This window comes from Mus caroli, chromosome 11 (genome assembly GCF_900094665.2).
Source record: "Mus caroli chromosome 11, CAROLI_EIJ_v1.1, whole genome shotgun sequence".
In the NCBI taxonomy this organism is placed as follows: Eukaryota; Metazoa; Chordata; class Mammalia; order Rodentia; family Muridae; genus Mus; species Mus caroli.
In genome coordinates this window covers 28,419,639-28,439,909 of record NC_034580.1, presented here as the reverse complement: position 1 = coordinate 28,439,909, position 20,271 = coordinate 28,419,639, and positions in this window count along the sequence as shown.

Genomic DNA, 20,271 nt, shown 5'->3' with positions numbered 1-20,271 from the left:
ATATCTTTTTCTTGTCCACTGTGTCAGTCTGCCTTCTATAGCCTCCCTTCTGCAGGCAGCCCGCCATAGCACCCCTCCAAGATGATCTCAGTCACAGAGGAGCAGCAGAAGGAGCCAGAGCCAGAGTGTAGCATTAACAAATCATATTTACTCAATAACATGCGATCCCCTCAGTCACATGTGTGTTAGCAGGCATGCTGGGGACCTCTAATCAAGTACAGATGTCCTCACATGGATGGCTAGGACACACGCATGCATGTACACACAGACACACACACACACAGAGACACACACAGCAGACACACACAGCAGACACACACAGAGAGACACACACAGACACACACACACACACAGCAGACACACACACACACAGACAGACACACAGACAGACAGACAGACAGACACACACACACACACACACACACACACACACGCTTTGTTGCTGCCAGTTTCTTGCCTGGCAAACCAGAAACATTTTAGTGGTTTAAAAATATGGTCCCAATTCGTCTTGGGACACTTCTCAGGTTCAAACCCATCTGTGTCAGGTGCTCCCAAGACTGCAAAACTTTTTCCATCCGCACCCACCCTCCACCCCACCAGCCTTCCATATCCCATGATACACAGCAAAGTCTGAAGCCCCAAATATGTGTGCTGGGCAGTGTCACCGGCTACATCCTCCTCCTGTCTTGATCTGTTCTTTTTTTTTCCTCCTGTGTTATTGAAATGTTATTTTTTCCATTTGTAAGCCACCACCTCGCACCCCTCCCAAAGTGGCCTTTTGGAAAAGATGTTTATTTTGCTTTTGCCTTGCATAATTTAATATCAGACAAGTGCATCCTTGAGGCAGACAGTATATTCTTGGGGCATATATTTGCGATTCTGGTTGATTTGGAATTACGAATTTGTCATGCAATCCCAGCCAATTTGGAATTTGGCTTCCTGACATCATGTTTATGCTCTCTTGCCTCGATAGTGGTTGCGAAGATTGTTGGAGGAACTTTTTTTTTTCCAGCAATAACTTAGGATTTCATATATCATTGGCAGAACTCTCAAAGATGCCTGCCTGCACTTTAACATGGACTAACGTATGTTTTCTTTCTCCTTACTGAATGTGGGCCATATTGGGTGTCACCCAAGTCCACTTTTAAATCATTTCTCTGCATGCCAGACATGGCTTTTGAAGTCGTCTGCACCAGCCCACAAGGAAGCCAGCGCCCTGGCCTCTACCCGTGGCCCCACTGTGTGCCCCACCGCCCATAACAGGAAGCGTGTCAGAGCTGGGTGGGTTGAACAGACCCACGGGGCTCAGTTACACTGAGCGGAAAATCTTCTGACGTGTCCTCCGTGGATGCGTCTGGAGCAAGAGCAGGTCAGATGTCACCCTGGCCTCCAAGTCTCAACACGCCTTTCTAGTCTGCCCTGCTGGCCTTCAGACGCCGCACATGGCGAAGCGGCAGGGTTTCAAAGCCCAGGCCACAGGAAATCGCATTTGAAGTGCCTGGCGTGGAGGGTATTTTTATACCGTTCACTTTTTCCTTTTCTTTTCATCTGTTTTCTGTTTTTTTTTTTTTTTTTCGGATTGTTTTTTCTTCTTGATTTATTGTTGTATTATTCTATTTTTAAACCAAGACATACTTTCCCATCAGACTTTTTAATATAAGTCATATGAAAATTAAAGATGGGTGGACCTCAGCCGGGGCAGGGGCTGGGTTCCGTAGAAATCACCTTCCTGAAGTATCATGTTTATCCCTCCTGCAGCTGCTGCTGTCTAGGGGCGGTGGGCAAGAGGCAGCAATCTCCCCTCCTCCCCTTCATTTCTAGCCACAAAGTGAGCCCCCAAGCTGACCACTTGAGTAGGTTAACAGATGGCCCACTGCCCATCAATGGCTTGGAAACACAGCCGATCCAGTCAGGGTCCCGGAACATCCAAGACACAGAAGTAGCTCAGAGTTGCCCAGCCCAGCCCAACCACCTGACTACCAACCCCACCTGAGCCAGTTTCCCAAGCAGGATAGATGAGTCCAGGTACACACAGTGACAGTCCAGGAGCCAGCTCATCTCCGAAGCCAGGAAGCTTTGGCAAGTCTCTAATGACCATGTGAGCCAGAAGGAGCCTCTAACTCCCTGTGGTTTGGGTGTCTGTAAGCTGAATGAATTGTCAACTGCCTGAATCTACAAATCCAAACCCACGAACTCAACCAGCTTTGGGTCCAAAATATTCAGGGAAAAGGTTTGCCATAAGAATCAGAACAAAATGTTTTCCATTGTCAATATTCCCCGAGTGACTTGCTGTGATGGGTATTTAGTCCCATCTGAGGGCGGTGGGTAAGGCAGTCATCTGGCAGGGACTTGAGTCTGTGGAAGGTTGTGTGAAGCCTCTAAACACGTATTGGTTCACTTTATACAATGAACTTGAGAAGCTACTGATCTGGGTAGTTGGGGGGTGGGGCAGGCTCCTGGAAATAGCTGTCTGTGACTCTCTGTGGTTTCTAAAGGGCGACCACGTTTGCTCTAGCGTTGAAAAATTAGAAACTATAGCTCGGTAGTATACTGTCTAGCATGATTCTACATTCTGCTTCCTGTCTCAGAAACCTAGGGACCTTCTACAGATGAGTGTGGAAGTGTGTGCCACTGACACTCCCCAGAACAGTCCTCCCCTGGTGTCCTCCAGTGGGTGACAGCTAGCAGGCCATCCTTTTGCAAACACAGGAGCCATCTCCGCAGGAGTTCCCCTTGTCTGCCTCTCTGCTTTCCAAAGTTTCAAGGCAGCATTTTTACAATTCCCAGGAATTAACAGATCTAGCACTGGCAACAGTATAGCAGCTCCACATGCTCATGAGAGTTACTCTCACCTCTTCCCCTGCCAAAGAGCTTGAACCTGAATCTGACCGGTCTCTTCCAGCTGCCAGTGCAGAAAACAAGGGAAGAGAGAAATATGGTACCCGTCCCCCTCGGAATGCAGACAGCAGACCCCAAGAGAGAGAGAACACACATGTCAATTGAATCAGGTTCATGGCCATAAAACACAGAACAAAGACAAGGACGTGGAGGCAGGAGAGATGGCTCAGAGGTTAAGAGCACGGGCTGTTCTTCTAGAGGACGCAGGTTCAATTCTCAGTGACTACATGTGGTTCCCAGTTTTCTATAACTTCAGACCCAAGAGATCCAACACCCTCTTCTGGCTTCTTCAGACACTGTGTGCATGTGGTACAGACATACTTGCAAGTAGAACATCCACACACATAAAATAAAAATAAAAAGATATGAGGAAATGTTGGAGATCCAAAGAGATTTTTAAAAGACATCATTTTTTAAAAAAAAAAATGAGTAAAACTAATCTATGATAGTCAGTGCCCATTTTCTGTCACTATAACAAAATAACTGAAATTGGGTCATATATAAAGAATAAAAGGTTGCGTGGCTCACAGTTTGGAGGTCCAAAAGCACAAGACCAGCATCTCTCAAGCATGTAACAAGGACTTCCCTCTGTGTCCATGCATGGCAGAGGACATTACACAGTGAAACAGAGCAAATGTGTTCCAAGTCTTCCCTCCCTTTATTATAAAACCACAAGTGTCAGCATGTGTATGACTCTCTCGAGAGCTCATCTAACCCTAATTACCTCACAAAAGCCCACTTCCAAACAGCATTTGCTTGGGATTTTAGGGATCCAATTTCTAACACATGAACTTTTGTGGGACCTTTTTTGAACTGTAGCAAGAGTCACACATTTGGGGTCTAACTATGCACTAAAACACATGTTTGTCTTGGGCAATTTTTAAAGTCTATATCTTACTTTACAATTGGAAAGTCTGAAAAAGAAAAGGTTGGAGTGGTTTTCTGTCACTGTCAAATACCTAGAGGAAGTGATTTTAAGGGAGGGAAGACATATCTTGGCTCAGAGTCTTAGAGACTGAAGTCTGTGGCTGACGGGCACCGTTGCTTTGGAAGTAGGATGGGTCAGAAAGTCAGGGCAGGACAGAGCTAGCTGCTCACCCAAAGCTGACAGGAAGCAGAAAAAGCGGGGCAGGGGGCTGGGATGAGAGACACACCCTTCCAGGTCACAGCCCATGACTTATCACTCTAGCCAGGTTCCTCCTCCTACAGCTTCTCTCTGTACCCACTAATGTCATCAGGTGGGTCACAATAGCACTGTTAATAAGTTACCCCCTTTAATGTCATCTACACCATTAGTAGGTTAGTCCATCAATGTCTACACCATTATCAGGTTACTCCACCAGAAAGTGCCCTCACTTCCGAGAGCTCATAGGCTTGTAGCCATGCCTCCAGCACACTATCCATTCGATGGTGAACCTATTGGCTGAATGCATGCCTGACATGCTGAGTGACTGGAGTGGAAAGTCAGCTCACCTGGCCACATCTCCCACTCAGAATCCCAGTGATGCTGACCATGCACATAGGCTTCTTGCCAGCCCCACCCACCTCATGTTCCTGAGCACTTCCTAGAGTTTGCTGCCAGCAATGAGTGTCTCCCTGAGATTCTGCAGCTATCTCCACTGCTCCTGGGCTGGGCCAACCCTGTTGCATGTAATTTTTTCTCTTCAGATGCCATCCTGCAGCCAGTCTGAAGACCTAGAAATTTCTCCAGAGTACCATGTCTCTCACATGAGGGCCCTTGTGCCCAAGGCTTAGGTCTTCCTCCTCTTCCTCCCCCTCCTTCTCCTTCTCCCCCTCCTCCTCTCCCTCCTCCTCTCCCTCCTCCTCATCCGTCTCTTCCTCTTCCTCCTCCTGTTCTTCCTCTTCCTCCTCTTTCTCTCTCTCTTTCAAAACAGAGTCTTACTATGTAGCCCTGGCTGTCACTCTGTAGACCACGCTAGTCTTGAACTCACAGAGATCCGCCTGCCTCTGCCTCCTGAGTGCTGGGATTAAAGGTGTGTGCCACTACACAAGCCCAATGAGTTTTTTTTTTAAGAGTTAACTCTTCTAGTTACAGAAGTAGCCAGCCATTTTCTCATTGGATCTGAAGCCATGTCATAGAAGAAATTCATGTGTGGCCCTATAAACCTAGACAAAAGCCCATGGCTGGGGAGGTCATGGGTTCTAGCAGTAAAGGTGCAGATGATGTTTAGCTGACATGCTGTGTTATTTCTGCCCAGAGACTGTGTTATTTCTACCCTCAGCCTTGGTCAGAGGATCTTCCTTTCTGTGTGAGTGAGTTACAGTAGATACTCATAACTAACTGGTCAGGTGGTGACTGTTAAGTACACAACCCTAAGGGGGACCTCTATATTGCCCCTTCCAGGTTTTAGAGAGTGTTGTAAAAGAGGCCTCAAAAGAATGTAAGAGATGGGAAAGTGGCAGAGTGCTGTGACCCGTGATCTTCCAGGCAGGCAAGGCAGTTGCCCTCCAGGACTCTCCGCAGCTTCGATCATCTGCTTAAAACCTGAGCTAGATGGAGTCCATCCACACTGTCATGGGTAGGGTTGAGTCCATGAGGCCTCTCCCCCACTGACTGACAAATATAGGTTTGTCTCACAGAGGATGCATAGACATTTGATGGTTGCTCAGGAGGGAGCACATTGCCTTGAGCAATGTCCATGTCCTGTACTGTAAACGACCCCTCAGCTATGTTCATACAAGCAATCCTAATCAAACACACTGGGTCAAACGCAGAGAGAAAGACATGTGGGTAAAAGGGAGATCAGGAACTTGCTGGGAGAAGAAGGGGATCAGTGCAGGGGAATAAAACCAGAGAGGGGGAGGGGGGATCAAGGTACACTATACAGATGTATGAAATGCCACAACAAAACCCATCCTTGTATATAATTAATATATGCCAATTGAAAAGTAAAATAGAGTTAAATTCTTTTTTTGGGTTCAGACTGGGTCCTCTTCTCTACCAAAGTCTTTCCACTAATGCCTGGTGGTCTACCCTCAGGGCTGACTCCTGCTGCAGACTATAACCTTCCTGAAGTCAAACTGGGTCATATTTGTGCCTCTGGACTTCAAAGAGTCCTCTTAAAATGTCCATGTCCCCAGCCACATAAGTGTCTTGAATTTCCCGTTTTGAGACGGAGATTCTCTCGGAATGAGACTCGTACTTGCTCAGCAAACTTAATAAACCCAGATTGGTAAAAATCAATACATTTCCCTAGCCAGCTTTACAGGGAGCATTGACAAAACCCAGGGCACAGCCTGGGCTACATGAGCCCCTGTCTCACATAAACTAAATAAATGATTAACCCAGGCCAGTGCCCGGCATGCAGTGAGGACTTGGGGAAGCCTTGCTGAGAAGACCAATACCTGGGGATGAGGTCTGACTTTAGAATTGATGACACACAGAGGGGGTTGGCAATATAGGTTTGTCTTACTTTACCACAGAGATGGCGAAGGTATCCCAGCTTAACTTACTATTACAGAGGCAGAAAAACTAAAGCTGGTTATTTTCAGTCACTACATGAACACATGCACGCAAACATGCATATGAACACACTAATGCACATACATACAGGTATACATGTACACACACACACATATATATACCCATGCATAATATACACATGTATACATGCACACAGGCATATTCACATACTGTGCAAACGTACATACACACACATGCAAACACATACACATACAGACATACACATATACATTCACACACATACATACCCATGCACAGTATATACATATATGCATGCACACAGGCATGCACACATACTTGTGCACATATACACACATATACATACACACACATATGCTCATGCACCTTCCCCCTTGATAGCATATAGCCACTGACTTTTAGAAAAAGGCGTTCCTTTCTGCTTGACAGACTACATTCGCTATTCAGGGAATATTAGCCCTCTCCTTGGACTCCAGAAAGTATTTTCTCCATTCCAGTCTAACCAGGGTGTAGTCATAAAACCCAGCCGCTCTGCTAGGAAGACGGATATCCTCAAAGATTTATGTCTGGCTGTCTCAAACCAAATGTGTAAGATGGAGGTTTCTCCGAGACTTTCTGGCTGGTCTCCACCCCGCACATAACTTCTATTTGTACAAACCTCAGATCAAAACTGAGGAAGGGTTAAGGGAAACCTCTGGGAACCATGGGCTATGTCTGCTCGCCATTCTTGGCTGACCATTCAGATTGGATTAACTAGTCCCTAACCAGCTCATGGCTGTTTCTTGGACGATGCCCACCAAGGTCTGTAGTGCAAATGGTTTTTTAGGGACTCCAGCTCCATATTTATTTGGGGTGAGAGTTTCAATCACAATGGCAGCCAGTCATTTGCATATCTGTGGCCAGAGATAATGAAAACACCTGCCCCGGAGAGTCTCCAGGATATGGTGGGAACCACTGGAAACTTCAAAATCCGAGAAAGGGTGGATGGGGTGGGGTGACTACTTTGAATGAACCTGAAAGAAAATACTTTGTGAACCTTCTTTTAGAAGGCCAGTTCAGCTCCAGTTTTTCCTAAGGTTGGAAAAACTTAAGCAAACGAGGGCTATACACACTTGTTTATAGAAGGGTTTTCTCTTTAATTGCTGTTTTTGTTTCATGAAAGAGAAGTCTCATAAAATAAAAGCTCATTTGGGGTTCAGCAAGGCAGCAAGACTCCGAGAATGCCACAAAAAGGGGTGCCTTGCCTCTGGCCAGCCACAGGGTTCGGAGGACTTGATTGTCCATGTACTTTCATAGGCAGGTTGGTGCCTTTCCCACCCTCCACCTAAAGGTCTCTCCATATGTTTGAGACAGCTTTAACAGTCTGAACTGCAGGAGCGTCTGGTGGCTGGCAAGCATTCCAGACGAGTGGTTTTCTAAAAAGCCAAGTTCGGGTTTGACTCTTTGATTGGAAAAGTATCTATTTCACTAAGGGCGATAGGCCCCTGGCTGCGCTCTCAGCAAAACCCATAAACCAACAGTTGGAATGCAGGCTGCGAGTAGGGAATTCTTTTGGTTTGCCTTCAAGGACACAAAACATCGCAAAGGTCTTCTCTTTGGCAGAGAGGGGCCTGGCATAGAGAGCTGGCTAGGGGTGTGTATGGAAAGAGTCAGACGTGGGAACCAACAGACCTGGGTTCGAATCCTGGCTTTGATATCAGCAAGTCAGTTCTGACCTGGGGAAGGGGAAGCAGGAGGGGGTCATCACATCTAAATCCAGCCTTCCTCATCTGTAAACCCATCTATCTGCATAGTCCCTCCGCCATGCTTGGTGCACAGTAGTCCTTACTCCCACAGCATACGGTGTTAGCAGAGGAATCATGACAGATCCTCAGACAAGTCACATACTTTCTTCTGAGGTTGCTGAATCTGGCCTGGCTTTTGTCTGGGGTTGCTTGTATCCACTGACTAAATCAGCAGATAATCATAGGCCTTAGACATGGGGCTCACCCAGCTCCGGACAGGAGGGATTCTAAAGATGTAGAAGGTGTTTCTCCTATAGAGGTGCTGGGACCCACCCAGGACTCATAAAAAAAAACAAAACTGGAAAGTGCCATGGGACTCTATAAATAGACAGAAGACACAGGGGTAAGGATGGCAGCCAGGGGCCATGGGGGTCAGACAGGTAACGATCAATGCCTAGTGCCCAACAAGAGAACACCTAGGTTCTACCTGAACAAAGCCTGAACACCTAGCACAAGTGTGTCACACAAGAACTTAGGCAAGTGTGTCCCACAAGCACATTGAGTCCACATCAATGGGTGGAAAAGCTGCTGATTAAAGTTTAAAGTTCACACCTTCTGCAGTTCCATGAAAGGGGAAAGATATCTGTGGTTGACCAAGGAGGATGGGGCTCCGGCAGGCTTTACATGCTGAATGGAATTTCAACATGCCTATGTGTATTTACTATACAGGACCTCTCTCAGTTGCCTTTGAAGCTATGGGGTCTGCATCTGATGCCTCTTGTAGCAAGCAGAAAGAAAAATGGCATTAATTTAAAAGACACTTGTGAAGTCTGATGGGATCAGGGTCCTTAGATCTTGTATGATCCTGAATCTGGCCACAGCCACTTAATTACCTGACCCTCTTACCTGCCGTGACTATGGTTAGTTAGCATTGACAATTGGAAGACAGCTTTGGCACTCTGCAGTCTAGCCCCTTCGACTCAAGGTGTAGCCCACCTTGATATACTTGCCCTGTGACACAGACAGTAACACTGCTATCACTAAGAAGCAGGGCTGTAGGGAAACCAATCCAGAGCTGCACAGAGAATCAGTGAAGCAACATGGACGTAAGTCCCCTGAGCTTACATCTCCCTCCTACCTCTTATGGGTGGCTGAAGTTCAAGTTCCAAACCTCTTGAAGCCTATTCTAGATTTAGCCGTCCTTTTCCTGCCCCACCCCACCCTGTAACTCCTTCAAAGGTGCCTTTGAACTTGATTCCGAGGTTCCGCCACAAAACCTGGGAAGTGTCCTGACCACATTGAAAAGTTTCATGATGTTCCTTGTAAAATCACAACCTGACACATGCCTATTGTGTCCATGGTCCTTCTGTTCCTAGCTGCCAGAAACCCAAAGTGGCTTGTAATGAAACAATCTGGCTTGAGTCTGCAGGAGCCTCTTTCCGAGCTGTGACACACCCACATTCCTTTATGAACTTGGCCTTGACCTGCCATCTGGGGTCAGCACAAATGCAGACCTCCTCAGGAGACCCCTGACAGCCTTACAGCCTGTGAGGAAGTGGACATCAGAGACAATACTGTGGGGCAGATGAATGGGTTCAGAAATGTACCAGACATGGGTGATTTTTATCTTGAATTGAAGTCATTTCAACCTCAAGGGGCTTGTGGCCAAGCCAGACGTCCACCCTTGGCCACATTCACTTGACAAATACAGAGTTCTCTTCCATGTCCTCAGAAGGTCATACACTTGTAGCTCCTGCATGGGGTCTGCAGGTCCATCTTGCATGGGCTCTAGTCCATCTTCTTTACGCACAGTCATGCATGTGCAGGTTCAGAGAGGGACGGCGATTGGCAGAAACGGTGGAAAGCATGCAGCTTCATCACCCAGCGCTAGGTCTGAGCCCCAACCCCTTCCCCTTGGCTAGGCTCTCACATGCTCCTCCTTGAATGGCCTGTTCCTCTTGCTTTGAGAACCTTGGAATTCACCGTGTTCTTCAACATATGCTCACCAGAAGACTTAACCCCAGGAGAAGGGGCGGGTCAGACTTCTGGGGGGGGGCAGTCTTTCTGATTCCTTCAAGCCCTCAGCATGTGTCTTGAAGACCCAACTCATCATGAAAAGCAGTAGATATGATACCCTCAGCTTCTGGGGTCTTGAGTGAGGCTTCCATTTCTTATATGTAGGAGAGGGATGTGAGATTCTGCCTCCCCGAGTTGCTGGAATGATTCCAAAAGACAAGGGCTCTGACCCCAGCTATGAAAGAGCAGTCCAGGAGCAGATATCACTGTCTCCATTTTCACAGGCAGCTTTCAGTCCTTAGGACATCTTAGAAGACAGGAATTTGAATGTATCTTAGTTTGTTTCTATTGCTTTGATCAGCACCGAAACAAAAAAAGCAACCAGGGGATAAGAGGGCTCATTTCAGCTTAGAGCTGTCATCCGTCACAAAGGGAAGTCAGGACAGGAACTCAAGCAGAAGACTGGAAGCTAGAACTGAAGTAGAGACCGTAGAGGAATTCTGATAACTGGTGTGATCTCATTACTTGACCTTTTGTCCTATATACCACCTGCCCACGCATGGGTGGCCCTGCACACAGTGGGCTGAACCCTCCCACATCAGTCAATAATCAAGAAAATGACCAGACCTCCCTGCAGGTCAATCTTTTACAGACATGTTCTCAGTTAAGACCCCTCTTTCCACATAGGTCTAGGTGTGCATCAAGTTGACAAAAACCAACCAGTACAGTTTGCCTCTTGTTGACCTGACACACAAACACATCACTTATCAAACCATGGCTTCTTGTTCATCCCCAAGATTTCTCATTAAAATCACAATATAAACATAGTATGATTTTAAAAGCTTCATGGTATGTAAATTTTTCTATGCTTTTAAAGTTCAAGTTCTCTTTAAAAGTCTAACGTGTCTCAACTGCAGGTTCCTATAAAATCAAAATTAAGTATTTTCTTACTCCAGGAGAGAAGAACCAGAACACAGTCAGGGAAAAACCAAAGTACAACTGTGTAAAGTTCAGAGTCAGGCATCTGAGACTCAGTGCCCTCTGGGCTGCAAAAGGCTTTCGCAGCTCCCTTCTCTGGCTCTTCCCTCTGCAGTATACATAGCTTGCCTCCATGGCTCAGGCTAGCTACACTCCCCACTTCCTGCTGTCCTTGATTACCATCCCATATCTTCAGTCTGCTGGGGCCTTTACTGAACTGGGCTGTGCCCTCACCATAGCCTTTGCTGGGCTCTCTTTAGGGACTCTGGTCTTACCACATAGTGCAGAGCCTCAGCTTCTCTCTATGATCCCTTCAATCCTGAGGCATCTACTGCAACTGAGGCTGCACCTTCACCAATGGCTCCTCCTGGTCTCTCATAGTGCCAGGCCACAAGTACTCTCAAGCACTCAAAACCAGAGAATTCTTAGACAATACCAAGCTTAGCAACAGCACCTGGGACAACCTCGGCTACCTCTGGAATACAGCTTTTGTGTGCTGACTCTGAGGAAACACTTTGCAGAAGAATTTGCCTCAAAGATATCTCCCCCCAACAACACCCCTCCACCACCACCACCACCCCAGGTTTTCCAAGGCAGTTTCTCTGTGTGGCCTTGTCTGTAGGTCAGGCTTACCTCAAATTCGGGTATCTGCCTGCCTCTGACTCCCAAGTGTTGGGACTAAAGAAGTGTCACACCTGCGTTGTACTGGTCTAATTCGCAGTTAATTGTTCAGCACCAGCTGACCAGAACTATAAATTCAAAATATTCAGTGGCCCTCCATAGTACCTTTTACGTTTCCCTTTGAAACTCTATAAGTCAGGCCTCCAGCATCTGCACTGCTCTCAGGATTATTTTCTAAATTCCCACAATAGCTCCTTAAGCTCTGAACACTAAATAGCTTTTCTGACCCCAAATTCCAAAGTCCTTCCATCATCCTCCCCAAAATAGCATGTTCCAATTTGTCACAGCCTTACCCCCACTCCTGGTACCAATTTCTGTCTTACTTTGTTTTCTTTTGCTGTGATAAACACGGCTTAAAGCTACTTGGTGAGGAAAGGGTTTACTTCACCTTACAACTTCCAACATGAAGGGAAGTCAGGACAGGAGCTCAAGCAGAGGCCATGGAGGAATGTTGCTTACTGGCTTTCCTATATACCCCAGGATCATCTGCCTAGAGGTGGCCCCACCCACCATGGACCAGGCCCTTCCAAATCAATCATTAATCAAGAAAATACCCAATAGACTATAGGCCAGTCTTACGGAGGCATTTTTCTCAATTAAGTTTCCCTCTTCCCAGGTTTATCTAGGTTTGCATGAAGTTTACAAAATCCAACTAGAACCTTATCCTGATCACATAAAGTGCAAGGTGTGGCCCAAGGTCTCACGGTACCTTGGTGGGGTTTCTTTCAAAGCTGCTTAGCTGTGCAGCCAAGACCCATCTCCATACACCATTCCAGAAAGCCCAGGCCATGCATACATATCCCTTCCTCTTTGCACACTGCCTCTCAAGACAATTTCTGTTGCCAGCACAGAGCCTATCCCATTCCCTTGCATGCGAAGAAGCCACTCTGGCTGCTAAAGACTGGGTGCTCAGCCAGGCTTCCCAGGGACAGTAAAGCCATGGATTTCACACTGACTCCTGGAGAAAGAACTCTCATGGCAAAATAGACATTTGCCTTTCCTTCCAGTCTCTGGAAGAATGCATATACTATCCAGGGACAATGCTTCATCACGTCTCCACCAAATGGAAGCCCCCCTCCCCCACTACCTGGCAACTCAGTGATCTTAGAAGCAAGCACCTCTGGACTGTCAGGCCTCAAGCCCTATTCTAATGCTAATTTTCTATAAGGAGTCTCAGTGGGGAGCAAATGGCTTTAGGAACTCAATGGCACCACTGAGGTCTCTCCCTCCCAGCCAACTAACTTCAGTATTTTCCACTCTGGCTCCCACAGGTGGCTGCTGAAGTCACGTGCAGAAGGACTCAGGTGTCGGGAAGTCTCAGCACCCTGCTATTGATTCATTTGTCTGTAGACATTCTAGACTCTCTGTCTCCGAGACAGGGCACGACAGTGTGTGACGAGGTGAGCCTGCCTGATTTTTCCCGCCAGCTTTCCCCTCCACCCACCCACCCTCCTTTTCCTTCTTGGCCTCGGGACCCAAAGTGTTCTGGACATATTTTTCATTTTTCCAAATATCAATTGCTTTTTTATTCCCTCTCTGAAGCAGTGAGTAATAAGAGTTGTGTCTGGTCCTGAAATTCCGACTGAAATAAATTAGCCCAATGACCAACGGGAGGTGCCTAGAACAATACACAGGGATATTTGGCTTGTTACAAAAGAGCCCCTGGATGTTGAAGTACAGTAAGTCTAGAAGCACATTGCAGAGCAGTGTTGCCAGAGCAGGGGTGCAATGAGCCATCCAGGCAACGGAACGCCTCGTAAATTAATCCTGCCTTTTCTTTCCCTTTTGGTCGGCTCCTCCGTTCTCTTGACCTTTTCATTAATGGGGCATGCAGTAGGAGGTTTTTTTTGGTGCGGCCTGTGTCCTTGGCAGGCAGCGTATGCCAGAGCTGTGTGTAACATATACATCTGTCCCCCTTAGCTTCTCTAGCATTGAGGATCCACTTGCTACATTGACTCGGGAGAGGGAAGATAGACCTGGGAGGGGCAGGTAGTTAATAGGCAGTGAGAGCCAACTAAGTGCCCAGAGATGGGAGAGAGGTGCTGAGAGCTGTCTAAGGGTGCCTACCCTTTCTCCTTGCTGGTCCTTTCTGGTGCTGCTGAATGAAAGAAAGCATGGGATGCTCACTGTCCTGAATGCACTTACCCCTGACATCCCATTCAGGAAGCCTTAAAGAGTGGCACCGCCCTGCCCTCCACTACAAGAGCTAGAGTGGTCCTGGCATCTGCTCCACCACCTGCAATTAGGGGTTAGGCCTAGGGCAAGAGTCAGCTTAGATCAGTCCCTCGTGCTGTGCTGACTCCCAACCATAAAATTATTTTCATTGTTATGTCATGATTATAATTTCGCTACTGTTATGAGTTGTAATGTAAATATTTTTGAAGATAGAGGTTCACCAAAGGGGCTGTGACCCACAGGTTGACAAATACTGGCCTTGAGGCACTCACTGTTCAGAACTGTGAGTCTTGGGGGACTGTTGCCAAAACAGGAGGGCAGATTGGGAAAAGTCTCCCCCAAAGTTCTCACATCCTAGTCTCTAAAATCATTGAGTATTACCCTGTGTTGCAGAGGAAGAATGTAAATGTCTTTAAATTAAGAATTCTGTAATTAAGAAAGTTGCCATGAATTCTCTGGCTGGCCCCAGTACCATCCCATGTTTCCTTATGAAAGTATGGCAGGAAGATTTCACAACAAGGGGACAGGCACACAGAGGCAGAAGCCAGAGTGACATGGCCGGAAGTCAAGACAAAGGCATCTTCCAGAAGCCCAAAGAAGCAAGGAAAGGGTCCTCCCCAAGAACCATGAAAGGGAATACAGTCAAGCTGACGCCTTCATACTTCCTCTGGCTAGTCAACCCAAAACAAGCTAGAGTCATTTCGGAAGAGAGAACCTCAACTGAGAAAATGCCTCCCCAAGATTTGCATCTAGGCAAGTCTGTAGTGCATTTTCTCAATTAGGGATTGACTCAGGAGGACCCAGGCCATTGTAGGTGATGACCCTCCTGGACTGGTTGGTGGTCTTGGGTGCTGTAAGAAAGCAGGCTGAGCAAGCTACAAGGGGAGGCCAGTAAGCAGCAATCTTCCACGGCCTCTGGTTCCGTTTCTACCTCCAGGTACCTGCCTGAGTTCCTGCCCTGACTTTCCTCAGTGATGGACTGTGATGATGTGGAACCATAAGCAGAACCCTTTCTTCCCCAAGTTGCTTATGACCACGGTATCTCATCCCAGCAATGGAATCCCTAGCAAAGGCAGTACTTCAATCATGACCAGAGACCTATGGTCTCCAGAGCTGGGAGAAAATTATTCTCTGTTGTTTTGGCTCCTCTGGGTGTGAGAATTGGAACACAACCCATAGAATATAGGAAACATGAGAGTTTAAAATCCCCCCTCCCTGGGTGATGGAATCTACTCACCCAGAGCAGAAGCTGGCCTGGTACAGAGTTCTGGGTCCAGACAATAGCTAACATAGCCCTCTGCAGGAAGCTGCTACTCCTCCTTGGGTGTTCAATCTTCCATCAGGCCTGAAACTCTTTGGGCATCCCTTATGACCCTTTCTGATTTTGTGTAACAAAGAGGGTGGCTATGGCTTGACATCCTGAGTAACTCCATGAGGCAGGGCTGTCATGAAGATTTGGGACAAGCCACATACAGGCCCAGCACAGTGCCTGTCACAGCAGACAAGCAATCAAACAGAGTTCACCCACACTACCTGTGTTTAGTCTACGTATTTTCTTCTGACGTTAGAGTTGCTGCCAACATGCATGAGTCAGTTAACTTCATGTGCAGGACTGAATTTCTAGCTTCTCTTGAACATAATCAGAAGATCTGAGGGCACTGTGTCCTCATTCACAGGGGGGCTGCCCTTCTAGACTTGCACACTACTGCCCTGCCTCAATCCCTACCCTGCTCTTTTGTACCCCCATGCCATCCTATGCATCATTAAATCCATGCCTCCACGCATCTGATGGCCCACAGTCTTTGTCCTCAACACTAGTCTTCCTCCTTAGACCATTGCAAGGCCCCAGGCCCAGGCCAGGACTAGGTCCTATCTTAAGGCTCAGCTACTGAGGCCTTTACCAAGAGTACCCATTTCTCCCCAGATTTCCTTCTTTCTCTTTTCTGCTAGTCAGGGCACCCCTTCCTCTATGAAGCCACATCCCTTCTCTGTCCCACTTACCCCACTCACCCTACCAAGGCTTGTCTAGGACACATGATAGCGTTTGGGGAAATAAGATGGATGCTAGGAGGAGACAGGAGGAGGAGGAGAGAACAAGAGGGTACTCTTTACTCAGTCCTCCCAGTGACCTCATAAGACCTGCATGATGACTGGCCTCCCATACAGACCCAGAGACCTAAGGTCACTTCCAAGTGTCCTGTTACAGTGACATCAGGAGTGGACCCAGATGTGCTTGGGAGACAGGACTCAAGTCTGTAGCCCTGCTTTGTTTCCTCTTGTTAGGTGTATGACAGGTTTCTCCCTTGCTGGTGTGTGGGTTTCAAGACTAGGTTTTGGCTTGGCCCACCACATGCATTCACTGGCTTCCCATTCAATCCCTTCCTCCCTGTTTATTCCTGAAGTCACTCGGGAAGCCATGCCCTTGCTCCTCCTCCTTGGCCCAACCCATGACCTTCATCTGAGCCAGCTGCTGGGCATGCTTCAAGGACAGAGTGGGCATGCTTTTCCTGCCCTAATGCCAAATCCCCATGAAATGACCCTCAAAGCTAATGCCAGGAGGGTTTTCAGTGAGGTTTCCTGAAATAATTCACCATGTTCCTAGAGTTTTCAAGACTGGTGGGTTCCTCTATCTGGGATGGTAGTCACTTACTTTCAATGGGTTGCAATGAGCTTAGAGGGCAATCTTTCTGTATCCACATTTGACATAAATGTTTAAAAGATAAAGTCCAAGAGGCCAGGAACTTTGTAGACATGGATACAGCCATTGTGGAACCTTGAATGAGAATGGCCTCCATAGGGCTCATATATTTGAGTGTTTGGTCTCCAGCTGATGGAACTGTTTGGGAAGGATTAAAAGGTATGGTCTTGTTGGAGGTGGGTGTGTCGCTGGGGTCAGGTGCCACATAACTTCAAGCTTTGAAGTTTTATTCCTAGATTTCTGTCTCTGTGTGTGTGTGTCTATCTATCTATCTATCTATCTATCTATCTATCTATCTATCTATCTATCTATCTATCTATCTATCATATCTATCATATCATATCATATCTATCTATCATATCATATCTATCTCATCTCATATCTATCTCATATCTATCATATCATATCATATCATATCATATCATATCTACCTATCTATCTATCTATCTATCTATCTATCTATCTATCTATCTATCTATCTATCTTATCTATCTCCTACTTATGGATCAGATGCAAGCTCTTAGCTACTGTTCTAGTTCCATGCCTGCCTGTCTGTTACCATGTTCCTCACTGTGATGATCATGGACTCAAACCCTCTGGAACCATGAGCCCCCAAATTAAATACATTCTTTATAAGTGCCCTTGGTCTTGGTATCTCTTCACAGCAATAGAACAGTCACTAAGAGAGTTACAGACATGATGCAAATGGCCTTTTAAAGACTGCCCACAGGTGGGAAACAGGAGCCTTAAATAACATCCCTTTCCTCTAACTGGCTTGGGTAGTGATAAAGCGGCCTTATCGATGTAAGCTACAGTCTCCTGCAAAATGAGGACAGTGTTGTTCAGCACAGAGAGCCAATATATGGTAAGTCAGTATCTTAGCTGTGTGTGATGCTAATGATGCAGAAGAGGACATAGGGAAGGACTGGGTGAACTCATACCAAATACCTAAGGTGCCAACTGGAGTGGGTGTGGGACCTACAGGGCCTGGGGGGGGGCACACATGGTTATGATTAACAGCTGAAAACTGAAGTGGAAATCCACACTGTACACAAAGGATGATGCAGGTTTCTTTGCTTTGGGCTGAAATTATACAAACTCTTTGTAGTAAGCTAAAAGGCGTTAGAGTTAAATAGACCAATACTCAAGGAAGACGAGATACTGAGCTGCTAATGTAATGTCCCCATCACCGCAGGCCTCCTGCCCTTGTAAGGTAATGGTGAACATGGAAGAAGCTAATGCACAGAAAGGGCTCAGTGTGAGTTTGGCACACAGAAGGCACTCAGCAAATAATAACCACAGTCACTAGTGTCCTTCCTTAGCCTTGGTAGGCCTTCTCTTCACTGTTAAAATGAAAATGATACCTGTTAATTAATTATTTATGATATAAACAAAAGCAGTGATTAATCAGGTGGCTGTATTTCTTTACCTTTTGCTATTCCCCAATACCCAAAAATTAAGATTTATTTCAACTACATCTGAGCAGTTAAATGGTCTTTCTTCACCTCCAACAATAACCTGGCTACCTCTCAGCCCCATCCCATGATACTTGCATGTTATTGATCTGGCTCTTCAGGCCTGCTCTTCATGGCTCCGATTCCTCCAGCCAGCCAGCTAATCTGAATCTCCCTCTCTCCCTCTCTCCCTTTCTCCCTCTAACCTCCTTCCATCCTCCCTCCTCTCCCTCCTCTCCTCTTCCTCTCCCCCTCCCCTCTCCCTTTCCTTCCTCTGGTTGATGGACATCCTGCTCTATTCTCTCTTTTGCCCAGCCATTGAGTGGTCAGCATTTATTGACAAGGCAGAGAATAAATAGTGGGAACTGCTTACACAAACTTGAGACAGGAGATTCTTGCAATTTCGTATCCAGGTTGGAACAAGATATGAGAGCAGGGAAATCAGCATTTTAATAACCCAATGGTCAACTTACACAGTGTACAAAAAAACATTATGCCTACAGATACCTAAGTTGCTTTATTCATTCAACTAATTAACAAGTCAAGTACTGTGAAGACCAAAGTGTGTTCACCACTGTAGAGAGCATGTAAATAGGAAATAAGAACAGAACTGAGTTGGACATTACAGCGAGCAGCAGCTAGTTCACCTCAGCTCTGTGTAGCAGATAAGAGTTGGATGAGCAGCCAGCTCCGGTCAGCTCCATGAGAAGCAGCTAAGAATGAAGTACTATGTAACAATGTAATGCTAGAGTGTGATTGGCTAGATTGTGATTGCCCCTTGTAGCTAATGAAAGCAGAGGCTCACAGCAGGCAGGCAGGCAGACCTTGATGCTGTGACAGTGAAGACTGTTGTGCTGTCTTGCTCTCCAAGCAGAGGACAACTGACTGCCACCCTGGCTGCATTGAGATAGAGGATCCCGAGGAAGAAGGAGCCATCACCCGAGACACACTGAGGGACAGACAGATTGTGAACCTTGCCTGTGAGCCTCTCTGCCTCTTGCTTCTGAGTCAGGTACCTCATGGGTGTGTTGTGGACTGATTCTTGTCATTGTACTGAGTAAACCTTGAGACCAAATGATATCTGGACTCTGTCTCTCCTTCCCAGCCTTAAGCTGGATATGACTCTCGACAAGCACACACTGTCGTGGCCTCTCAGAGCTCACAGTTTGATGCTGGTCTTTATTCCTCCTTTAAGCAAAGGTTTATTTAGTGCGTAATGAGCTGCACAGTGGACATTAGAAATACAATGGCTGGAAAAACAACTCAGTACCCAAATCTCTTCAGAACTGTAACCTACTGAAACTGCAGCAATCAAGAGTGATGTCTAGTAGACAACATGTGTCAATAAATATTGTGTATTAATTAGATGCTAGCTACAGTTTGGGAAAAGCGAGAAATTAGTGATTCCTTTGCATATTTGGAATATAATGGAAGCCCCTCAAAAAATAAAATATATGTTGAACAAAATGCATGTAAGACGTACATGCTTAAAATTATAAGACACCAATTATAGAGATAAAAATCTAATCTTAACAGAAAAACATACCATGATCATAGACTAGCACAGCATAGTAAAAATGTCTGAGCTCCCGGATCAGTAGGATTGCGTCAGTCTCAGCCATTAAAGCTTTTTGTAGACAGGCACACTTATTCTGAAGTTTGTGTAACAAACCCTAGAAGAACTGACCATCTTGAGGAGGGAGAGGAGAGGAGAGGAGAGAGAACTGTGCTCAATATGTCTGCGGTACAGCTATGGCTATCAAGACAGTGCAAAGATTGACACACAGACCAATGCAGCAGGATTTAGACCCATCAATATCCTCAACTGGCTTTTGACAAAGGCTTATCAAATGCCATTGCACATCCATAATGCACAGATGTATGCATACACACAATATATATAAACACATTTCTTTTTTTAGTTTATAGTTTATGTGCTGTGTGCATTTGTCTGCATGTGTATCTGTGTGCTGTATGCATACAGTGTCTACAAAGACCAGAAGAGGGTGTTGGATCTCCTGGAACTGGAGTTACAGATGGTTTTCAGCCACCATGTGGGTGCTGGCAAAGAACCCAAGACCTCTAAAAGAGCAGCAGTGCTCTTAACTGCTGAGCCACCTCTCCAAACCACAAGTTGGTGAAAGAAAGAAAGAAAGAAAGAAAGAAAGAAAGAAAGAAAGAAAG